Here is a 12106-nt window from a genome sequence, read left to right on the forward strand (position 1 = left end):
CTTGTCTAACATATCTATTCTACTCTTACTATTTATGTTCCCTATATTGGACCCCACTAGGCTTTTCTTCATAAACATTACCACAATTTTTCAAATTTGCCTGATGATACTTTCCTTTCTAATCAAAACTTTTTACTTTTCTGTCTTGTTTTTCTCCAGCCCTTGCTAGAAAAAAAAAAGTCATATGTTGTATTGATGAATGCAGGAGTGAGAAATAACATACTCTATTATACTTATCATATTATGTGTGTATCTAGAAAGGCTACCAAAGTTCTAGACCAGTGAGTTTTAAACTTTTCTATCTAATAATAACCTTAAGCTATTTACTAAAATTCTTTAGCACACAGCAAAATATATATAATTTTGATTTATTCTCACAGGATGGCTTTTGTTGTGTTAGCTGTTGTCATATTTTTTATCTGACAGTCAAAAGGAAAAGAGGTCAGTGTCCCTAACTACATAATCAGATATTGCATGTTTTAAAATTTTTTTTGGAACACTGGTTGAAAATTACTGTTGTAGACTAAAGAAGAAACAAAAAACTGAGATTTTAAGCAACCCGTCATTATAATAGACTAGATGAGTGATTTTGAAACTCTGTTTCATAAAATTTAGGGTTAGTGAAGGTTCCCATGGGACCCTTGGGATAGTACACAGTATATATGATTTCATGTCCTTTCACTTCTTATTTAACCAGAGAAAGTCTTTTTTTTTTCTGTTTTCAAACAAGATTCTATGTAAGAATTCATAACGTTCACAAAAGTCGGCACTACAATATGCTCACGTGTACAAATTTTCTCTTACCTGCTGGTCATTTCCCCATGCAGTATAATCCCTTGAACATTGCAGAAACTTAAAAAACATACATTGAAGTAATGAATGAATGCACAAATTTATAGATTTATAAAAATTTCAGTCCCCTTCCTATTTATGTTTATCACTGAATTTACACCATATTTCTTATTAAGTTTAGGCAATATATATTTTCTTTGAACTCATTTTCTTGAATAGTTTTTTTCTAATGTTTTAGGGACTTCATATATTTTTCTTTAGCATTTGAGAACTTAGTAAACTTGCAGATTATCAATTTTACTGTCATCTATGTTAATTTATCATTATTACTGGTTCTACTAATACTAATAACCAAAGTATTATCAAATGCTTATCTTACATACATTACCTTCTTAATATTCATCAGATATCTATAGAATTTTAAGGTAAGTCATGTCTCCATGTAACATAGAGAAATAAAGATCACATAATATACTCAAAGTATATATAACTAGTAAGAGAAGGATCTGGGATTCAGATCTAGATTGATCTGATTCTGAATTGTAAGCTCTAAACAATTTCAATAAACTGAACAGACTTCCTCTAATTATACTGCTTTTTTATTTCATTTCTTCCTTTCTTTCTTTAAACACATGGCATAATCAATATCTATATCCACTGAGCTCTTTGTGTGAGAAGAAATCTACACTTACTAACCTCTTTGTCTGTATTGCTGCATTACAATGCCTAATATATAGGCCACAAAAAGTAGCTCCAATTCCAATTGACTGCACTTCTTAACAATAAGCTTTATTTCTGCAAGCTTAGCTGAGTGCCACTTTAAATAAAGATGTGAATGATGGAGGTTAATAGTTCAGTGCACCAGCTCATCCCATATACAGCCATGGTTGGTAAAATTTTGTTGGTAAAGTATCCAAACAACCCCTCCATAATTCTACCCCTAATAATTGGTTAATTAATAATTCTTCCATAAACAAGTTACGAAATTTCCTACACTGTCGATTCATTTGCATGGTACCAGGTGGTCTCAAACTGGCAGTAGAAACAAGTCTTATATTCACAAGTAAACTGAACTGATACCACTGTGTATACTTAATGATAATAAGGGCTAGGTCAGTACATTTGAAGTGAAGTATTCAGAGTAACTTTAGTCAACTAAGATATTGCGAAAGACAATCTATAAAATTAGAAATTAAGTCTTCACTGCGTAAAGACTCCCTAGACAAATAGAGAGTTGCAAAAGCACAGATAAAAGAATTATTAATAAGGCAAAATATATCCGAATGATAATAGAGAACAGCCTGAGAAAGTGACCAGAAAGCTAAGCATTAAGTTAAACCGTGTAACATTGTCATTCTGTTAGTCAAAAGTAGTTGAATATTGATGATTTCATATGGTTGTACATAATAATAATCCCCTTAGAGGCTAAGAAGGGGAAAATAAACAGTAGAATCTGGCAAGTCTTCAAAACGTGAAACTGAAAACTACAGGAGGGAAAGTGAACACAGAATCCATAAATTTTTCCTGACCCTTAGACCTATTCTGAACATTATACTCTTTTACTGAGACTAAGATCCTGGTGTTTTCTGAAAAAGAATCGCTTCTTTTAGTCTCTGTGGTCAGAGTATTGGATATAGTGGGTTGGAATGGAAAATGGATGAAGCAAACTGTTCCTGGATGAATCTAGTCACTGTGGGATTTTTCTGAAGGTCATTTGGATTTTGCTTAATTCTACTCTGTGTGTGGTCTCTTTAGTGTTTTAATCTGGCATCAGCAAATGTTTTCTGTAAAGAGCCAGATAGCAAATATCTTAGGTTTTATAAGCCATGTATGGTTTCTGTCACATATTCCTTTTTGAACAACTCATTAAAAATATAAAAGTCATTCTTAGCTTGAGAGCTGTACAAAAACGAGCCACAGGCAGAATTTGGTCTGTGGGTAGATGGCTGACCCTGTTTTATTAGAAGAAGGTTTGGACATTTATGTTTTCTACTTTCAAATTTCATTCCCTTTGTTGTCTTACTTGCAGTAATATTTTTTTCCCTCCTCCATTTTGTGCAGTTCACACTAGGTTCTAATGTTATCTCTGACAATGGAAACTACAAGAACCTGGGTATATCGCTTCTGTTGATAGGATTTTCTCACCTAGAAAATAAACAGATTATATTTTTAATAAAAGGATGAAAAAATAAACTTAAAAGTAACAGGGACACATGCAAGGAAAACTAAAGTTTTTAAAAGGGGAAATCGATTTTACCGAAGATTTAATCTTTGAATTGTATTTCTTCTTTTATATGTGGGGTTCAGAAATATTTACTCTGCTAAAGAAAAAAGTAAGATAATATATTACTCTATTCTTGAAAACAGGCCATTTCATATAACCTTACCTTAAACTTATTGCTTTCTTTTAAGGTTTAGAGTCTTTCTTCCACTGGACTGTTTTTATTTGCCATTGATGATGACATACAAAAGGCAGAAGAAGACAAAGGCAGATGTTCCTTCCTTCTCCTAAGAACAAAGCAAAATATACATTAAAAACTTTGGACAGATACTCTGTTTCTCAAATTTTACATTTGAAATGATGTTACTTGTTCAGAATGTAAAATTTGATCCCATCTAGTCAATTGTAGCTTCAATCATTGTTCTTGAATAAAATACCTTTTAATCTTTCACTTCTAGTTACCTTTTTTTAATTTTAATCAGATCAGTAGATGATTTCTGAAATATTTTACTTTAAAAATGATAATCCCTTATATTTTAGAATAAATTAGGAAGACATTAATAATATTACATAGAATAAAGAAGTAGATATTCCCCTTTTTTTACTGTCCCTTGGATGATTATGAATTTTCTACTTAGTGGTCCCATGAAATATTAAAAGTGAAGACTTTTTAATTCCATTTTCTTTAACTTTGAAGTGATACTACAGTCCAGATATGAAATGACTTGCCCTACCTAACCAGACATTAGGTAGTATCTGAACCAGGACTAAAAGCCAGAACCAAGACTAAAAGCCAGGCTTTCTAACTCTCAGTCTGAGCTTTTCCCATCATACCATAATTCATGGCTACTCAAAGTAACTTTTAAAAAAAAGTCTACAAGACTCATAAGTCTACAATTGTGACTACAGAGGGCATATCTATGTTTATTACTTAGGTTTTAATAGAGGTGACGAAATCTACTTCAAAGACTCTAAGGTAAAATGCACAGAAAGAACTTGCCCTTTCAAGGCTTCCAGCAAGATGAATGTTCTCTTCTCTTAGCCTCTAGTACTAGCTAAAAGCAATTTATGGAACTTTTAGTTAAAGTCTCAGATGCTCAGACACTTTTTCAAGTAATGAGAAGAGAAAAAACACAAAGAACACCATTGTTACTTCCATATCTCTTATCCAGGCTAGCACATTAAAGAGAAACCCCAGTAACCTATCCTTCAGGGAGATAGTTATAACCTTCATGATATGATTTGGCTCTTTTAAATACTTTGCTATAGCATTTGAATCAAAGGAAGATGTAAACTGGCAGATTGCAGGGACCACATCTATTTAATTTGTATTGTATAGTACTTAGCGTGGCGCCATGTATATATGGCACTTGATAAATATCACTTGAGGAGAAATGTATTCCAAATGCATTTGTTGGCAATGGACTTAGTTTTCATCCCTTTACTGACTGGGGATCTAAATGTCGCATCCTTCCCACTTTATGCTCCTTGAGAATTCACTCTTCCCCTTGATACAAGAGAAAAATTTTAATGAAAGTATATCAGTCTTGTAAGTGAGAGACCTTCCCAGAGGAGCACAATGAGAATAAGTCCTAAAACAATCTGGTTCAACTACAGATTACATAAAACAGAAGATTTAGAGGCTGTAGCTTAAATCCCTTAAGACAACATCATTTTTTTCTCTCATGTTTCTCAGCAATGGGTAAGGGACTATCTCAGTTTTGACAACATATACAACATGACTTATTAAATCAAATTTCATTGTCAAAAGAGAGAGTTAATAATTCAACTGAACTTCATTCTTTCTTCGTTTTAGGTATTAGCTTGAATGGGGGTTCGAACTGCAAGTGAGTAAGGAATTTTTACGTAAGTGAATACAAAATTGTTACGATATTTTGTTTGTGGAGAAACCAAAACTTAATATTATCAAAGCAAGTGTATTCTGAAATCAAAAAAAGAAAACATCAAAGTGAAATAATTAATCTCCTTTCATTATACAGATTAGAAAGGGAACAAAATAATAAAAATTATTTTTATTTAAAATATATCTGCCTCAGTAATATAGGCAGAGATACCTTTAAAGATACTGTACACAAAAATTAGGAGATATTTTATTGCTTCGTATTTTGAAAATATTCCCTAATTTTTGTGAGGAGTATATATATGCCTTTCACCTCACTTTCAGCTCTAAGCAACTTTTGGTAAAAGTCAGTGAAATAACCATCAGTTTTGAACAAATAGACTCAACCCCAAGCCAATGTTTTCAGAGGCCTCTCACAAGGGTGCTGCTATATGTATAACTTAGCTATATAAGACAAATAATTTGTCTTCATAATATCTATCTATCTATCTATCTATCTATCTATCTATCTATCTAGCTAGCTAGCTAGCTAGCTAGCTATCATCTATCTATCATCTGTTTATCTATCATCAGTCTCTTAGTTTATTATGAATTAATTTATTTAATGCTGTTTGCAATCAGTAGCTGATCATCTATCTTACACAGAATGCAAACCAATACAGTAGCTCCATGAGATTGTTAGGCACACAGTACATAAATCTTTATAGATTATGTGAAAAAGAATTTTATAGATAAAGAAGATGGGAGGACCAGCTTTTCTGTGAGAAAATTTCTCTTACTAAGTGGTCTGTGGAATAGAGAGGCAGTTTTCACAGCCTTTGCCCTAAGTCATTCATTCTCTACTGTGTAGTAGGTATAAGACACATTTTAAAAACCTATTTCATAAATGAACTAACCTCACTCATCGTATGGCTAGAAATAAAACTATGTCGGTGATGCTATTTGTCAAAGCCTTTTTTCATTCTGGGAACAAATAACTAAGTCACCTTTGCCACTCATGGGAGAAAATGAATAGAAAAAGGAAACGGGCCAACTAACAGACTGAAAAAAAAAACCACAGTGAAATTGTGGCAAAAATCCAAATAGAAAGGTGTGGAAGTTAAATGTACTTTGGCTGAGTGCACAGTTTTAATTGGCAATTTGAGTTTAATACTGCCTGTTAAGAATGTGCTCAAAGCACCCCAGTAGTATGGCGCAATGTACAGCCACATGATGTGCTCCTTAAACCACGTTCCAACTTTGAGAATTCCCATGTCTGCAATTGCAGGATGCTCCTTCTATATCTGGGTTGAAGTCCCCAGTACTAGTGCAATAAAGCCAGGAAGGCTGAGGCTCCCAGAAGCCTATTCAAGAGGCAAGGCATGTGAAACAGTCATAGAGGGGAAAAAAATATGTCTGGCTCCATCTCACCAGCAGACCACTCACTAGAATAATTAATAAAGTGCCTTTCTGACATCCTTGTCTTTGTCAGAAGTACGACTCACATCCTTTTAGTTGTTATGAGTTAAAATCATTATGTGATTCGTCCTCTTCTACATCTTCCATTACTGAGGTTATTTAAAATTTTCTATTGATTTTCTCATTATTTATTTTCCTGCACGAGTTTCTCTTTTCCCCCTAACACTCTAATCCATGTTCTTCTTATCTCATGCCTGGATTACTAACTAATCTTTTAGCTAGCTTTTCTGACTAATCTTTCCCTACCTTAATAACTTGTCTCATTAGACACTGTTCCTTACTATTTATTCTACTCTTCATCATGGTCCTCCCTGACTGTAAAATGTTCAGTGATTGAACTGGCAACACCAAATTCTTCGCTTGACTTTCAAGGTACTTGATAACATGTTCCTGCACAAATTTATTTCCTACTAGCACATGCATAGTGCATTAGGCCAGGCTTATTTTTATACTGTTAAAGGGAGTATATATTCTCATTTAGATATCTCTGCACATTGAAACAACATCTAGAAGTTTTCTGTACCTCAGGTTTTTTTTTTACTGAAAAATGAGGATTTTTTATACAGATTAAATAAGTCAAAATAATGCCTGGCATATAAAAAGAGTTATAATGCTTGACATATAAGAACTATATAAGAAGGGTTTCTTACATACACAAAGTGAATGAACACTTTCTTTTTTTCTCTGTTGATCAAAATTCTATCAATTAATTCACATCCCACTTTTTCCATAAGTAATTCTTAATTTGCCATTCTATTGCTCACTAAGCTCAGACCCGTCTGAACCCTTGCTTGTATTTTGTACTGCTAAATATAATGTTCAGTTATATGTCACTTTATATTTCTCACTATTGTTTCAATGATATACATTTAATCATCCTGAGTCAATTATAAGTTTTTTTAACTTCAGGAACTTTTACTTTTCCACTCTTCTTTAGTAAAATATTTACTATACAGTGGATACTAAAACTTCTAATAATTATTAGATAAAGAAACAAATTACTCAACAACTGGTCATTTAAAATGAGGCAAGGTGCAGCTTGAACCAGTCTCCCCTTTTCTACCCTTTGAACACTTTGTATGATCTGTCTGAAGCTTGATACAATTTGTATGCTTAGTAGTTTGATCTTTTCCTTCTAGGAAAATTCGAGAGCACACAGGACAGAAAGCACTAAATCAAAACAACATTCAGAATCTTAATAAGACTTCCAGTCATGATTCACTTATTCTTTAGTAAAAACCAAGTAGATATCATTTGCTGAAAATCAAGAATAGCTTTGCTTTAGCTGGATTGCTCTGTTGGCTAGAGTATCATCCCAATATACCAAGGTTGTGGGTTTAATCCTTGGTCAGGGCACAGACAAGAATCAACAAAAAAATGCATGAGTAAGTGGAAAAACAAATTGATGTTTCTCTCTGTCTCTCTTCTTCTCTCTTTAATTTTTTAAATTAAAAGTAGCTTTGCCTTTTATTTTGCCTAAAAACTGACATCAATTCTACCTTAGAAAAGACATACTGTGGTAGAAACTCTCTTTAATATTACAGCTTACTAGATTTTCTCATTATGCTCATGCAGCTATCCATTAATCTAGTTGGTATTAAATGATTGCACAATAAAACTATAGCTAAAGGGATGTTTAGTTCTGTCATACGGGAAGTAGGTAGAGGATGAAGTTCGCCAGCAATGTTTCAGTTACTGCAATACATCAGACAAGTCATTTCATTTCATCTTTGTGCCAACTTACCTCAATTATTATGAGAGTTCAGTGTGCTCAGAAATTAAGGAACTTGCCCTATGTTGAGTTGGGATTTTTTTTTACTAGAATAAGAATTATTATCATACACAGTTTTTGAGAACTCACTATGTGGAAGGACTGTGTCAGTTAATTTCCATGTGTTCTCTGTATAACTTTAACCATGATCTCTCAATATATGGCTTCCCAAGTATCACCAAACAACTAAAGCAACATGTTTTAAAGAGCGTACTTTGAGAAAAATAATTTTACTAAGTTTTAACATTTATACAGATTTGTGCATTATTATAAGTGACTGGGATAATGCAAAGACACTGAAAATGAGTTCTTATTTTAATATTCAAACTTTACCCAATTTTCATTTTTTTATCTACTCATTTACTGATGAGCAATTGGCCAACTCCAAACCTTGCCTATTGTAAATAACGCTCCAATGACCACAGAGGTTTATATATTCTTTCAAATTAGCATTTAGGGTTTCTTTGGATATATTCCCAGAAGTGGAATCCCTGAGTCATAAGGCAGTTTCATTTTTAATATTTTGAGGCAACTGTGTATTGCTTTACACATTGGCCATACCAATCTGCATTTCCTCCAACAATGCACAAGGGTTTTCACTTTTTCCATATCCTTGCCAACACTTGTTTGTGGATTTATTGATAATAGACATTCTGAGAGATGTGAGATGATATTGTGATTTGAATTTGCTTTTTTCTGATGATTAGTGAAATTTAGAATTTCATATGACTATAGGTCATCTGTATGTTCCCTTTGGATAAGTGTCTATTTATGTTCTTTGGCCATTTTTAACTGTGTTGTTTCAATTTATAGTGCTGAGTGTTATAAGTTCTTTATAAATTTTGGATATGAATTCTTTATCAGATGTACAGTATCATTGGTGAATATATTCTACCATTCAGTGGGTTGTCTTTTCATTTTGTTAATGATTTCTTTTTTTTTTTTAATAAATTTTTATTAATGGTAATGGGATGACATTAATAAATCAGGGTACATATATTCAAAGAAAACATGTCTAGGTTATTTTGTTATCAAATTATGTTGCAAACCCCTCGCCCAAAGTCAGATTGTCCTCCATCACCCTCTATCTAGTTCTCTGTGCCCCTCCCCCTCCCCCTAACTCTCTCCCTCCCTCCCTCCCTCCCATGTCCTCCCTTCCCCAATGATTTCTTTTGTAGTACAAAACCTTTTTAGTTTGATGTAGTCCAATTTGTTTATTTTTTCTTTTGTTTCCTTTGCCCAAAGAAGTATCTCAGGAAAAACTATTGCTATGAGAAATTTTTTAGTTTTCATTGCCTATGTTTTCTTCTAGTAGTTTTATGGTTTCAAGTGTCACATATTACTTGACCATAAAAGAAAGAAAATCTTACCTTTTGGGACAGCATGGATGAACTGGAGAGCATTATGCTAAGTGAAATAAGCCAGTAAGAGGAAGACAAGTACAATATGATTTAATTTATATACAGAATTTAATGAAAAAAATAAACTAACAAATAAATTAGAAACAGACTCATAGATATGGAGAAGAAACTGACAGCTGTCAGAGGGGAGGTGTTGGAAAGCTGCATAAAAAAGGTGAAGAAATTAAGCAAAATAAAAAGCTCTCATAGACAGACAATACTAAAGTGATTACTCAAAGGAAAGGGGTTAGAGGAAGATAAGAGAGAGTAAACTGGAGATGAATGGTGATGGAAGGAAACTTGACTTGGCGTGGTGAACACACAATACAATACACAGATGATGAATTATAAAATTTTGCTCCAGAAATCTGTATAATTTTATTAATCAATGTTGCTCCAATAAATTCAATAGAAGTAAATGAATGAATGAACAAATAAATAAATAACTTCACACAGCTTGCAAACAGAGGTTGATTTATATAACAGGGATTGGTGTGAAAATCTGCAAGATATAAATCATTATTCAAAGGGAATATGCTTAGAAGATCACATAAAATGGACAAATGAGGGAGGAAAACTCACGCATGGAGTAGAATCAAAATAGTTTCCCTAGTCAAAACAAAGTATTCAATTCCATCATAGGGAAGAACCAACATTTTCACTAGATTTACACTGTAGCTACATCTTTTATTTTAATGCTACCTAAGTTAATGAAATAGATTAATGACTAATGAATCATGTATAGTTTATTCAATAGTATGGCTTCTTCTGTGTTCATATAAAATACTTCATTATTGCTATTTCTGTAAAATTCTCAGTTTAAAAAGACTGCTTTATCTGTGATAGAGAAAAAGTACTTGGTTGAGGTTGTCTTGACTAACTACACTCAAAATTCTTATACCCTCAAGAGTCTATCTGTATATACAATGTATCTTAAGAATAGTGCCTGAAGACAGCCTATTTCTCTTAAATGAGCCAAAAGTAATATTAACAAAGGATCATTTCTTATCTTATATCTTTAGAGTAACAAAGAAATCCATCTTACTGTGTTTTAGATTTTTGATCTTTGACAAAAGCAAGAAATGCAGTATCTCATTAAGAGGTGCGTAACATGTTGGCAGCTTAGCAGAGATGCAAGCAAATTGTTCCCTCTGTTCTTTTAAATAAAATTTCTTTCTCTAAATTTTGATTGTTTCTGGTATGACTTGTGTCTTTTGATAGATGATTTATTTTTTGTAAGATCAAATAGAATCAGAAAAAAAGAGTGCCTCTTCCCCACCACAGCACCATGCACGCGTATTTCTTATTCCCTTTTTAGTCTCAATTGTACATTCTGGTTATTACTGGATAACTGCCAACATTCACATTGGTGAGATGCAATATTTTTAGGAAGAATTGAAAGCATTTTTTCCCATATTACTAGAAGAAAAATGATCTAATGATCAGTAATGGGTTAAATTTTTTTCTAGGAGTACATATAGAAAAAAGACAAATACTGACTTATAAGACATTAGGTAACCTGAATCTGTAACAGACTTCATCTCATACTGAGACATAGCTGGAGATTTGCAGAGTTTCAACCCTAATTTCAGCCTTATCATAATGTTTATGTTTTATGTTTTCATGTCATCTTACCCTTGGGAATAATTTTCCCTTTAGTAATTATAACTAGCTGGTGGTCAGCCTGTCTTACACCAGAAAGTCCAATAAGCAGTTTTACTATAAAAAGTGCACTGAGGAGAAAGGAGTTATTTCTCCAGAAATTTAAGAAGAAGCATTCAACACAACCATCGACAAAATTTTAGTAAAAAAATACTCCTCTTAGTTCAGCTAATTTTCAGGTGTGTCCAAAACATGCATTCATGAATATTAGAAAAAGAAACCATTTATCTTTGAGCACAACAACCGAAATGATGTCACAAAGGTTGCCTGCTCAACTAATCTTCTCTGCATATATATCAAACAAAAATAATCTTAATTAAGATTAATTGCTAGTATACAAGTACTATGTAAATGTAGGAATGCAGTGTTCTTTGACATACTGTTGGACAGTCAAGATGGATCTAGAAAGTAAATAACATTTCTTGCCATTTGCTCTACTAGTTAGATGCCTGGAAAGCTGATGTTATGGTAGACTGGTCTAAGCCTTTTTCTCTATGCTAAGAAATATCAGAACCATTAAAAATCTTGCTTTTCTCTAGGATTGATTTTATTATGATTATGTTTATCTATATACTGTTATTTTACAGAGTACATTTAAGGGACTATACACAAATATGAGCAGTTCAATAAGACTTCTCATAAATAAATAAGGAAATTATGGTAAAGGAATTAGAAAAGTTAACAAAGTGATATTAATGCACAGATGAGATTAGTACACAAATTGTATGCTGTGAGATATAGAAAGAAATGGAACATGTTATATGAGGTGCAGCCCATAATTTTTAAAAAAAAATCCAAAAAATTAAATATTTCAGGTTTCTTCAAATATATTTCCAGAAGTGGAATCACTGAGACAATAGGCAGTTCCATTTTTAATTTTTTGAGGAAACTCCATACTGTTTTCCACAGTGGCTGCACCAATCTGCATTCCTACCAACAGT

Source organism: Saccopteryx bilineata, chromosome X (genome assembly GCF_036850765.1).
Source record: "Saccopteryx bilineata isolate mSacBil1 chromosome X, mSacBil1_pri_phased_curated, whole genome shotgun sequence".
In the NCBI taxonomy this organism is placed as follows: Eukaryota; Metazoa; Chordata; class Mammalia; order Chiroptera; family Emballonuridae; genus Saccopteryx; species Saccopteryx bilineata.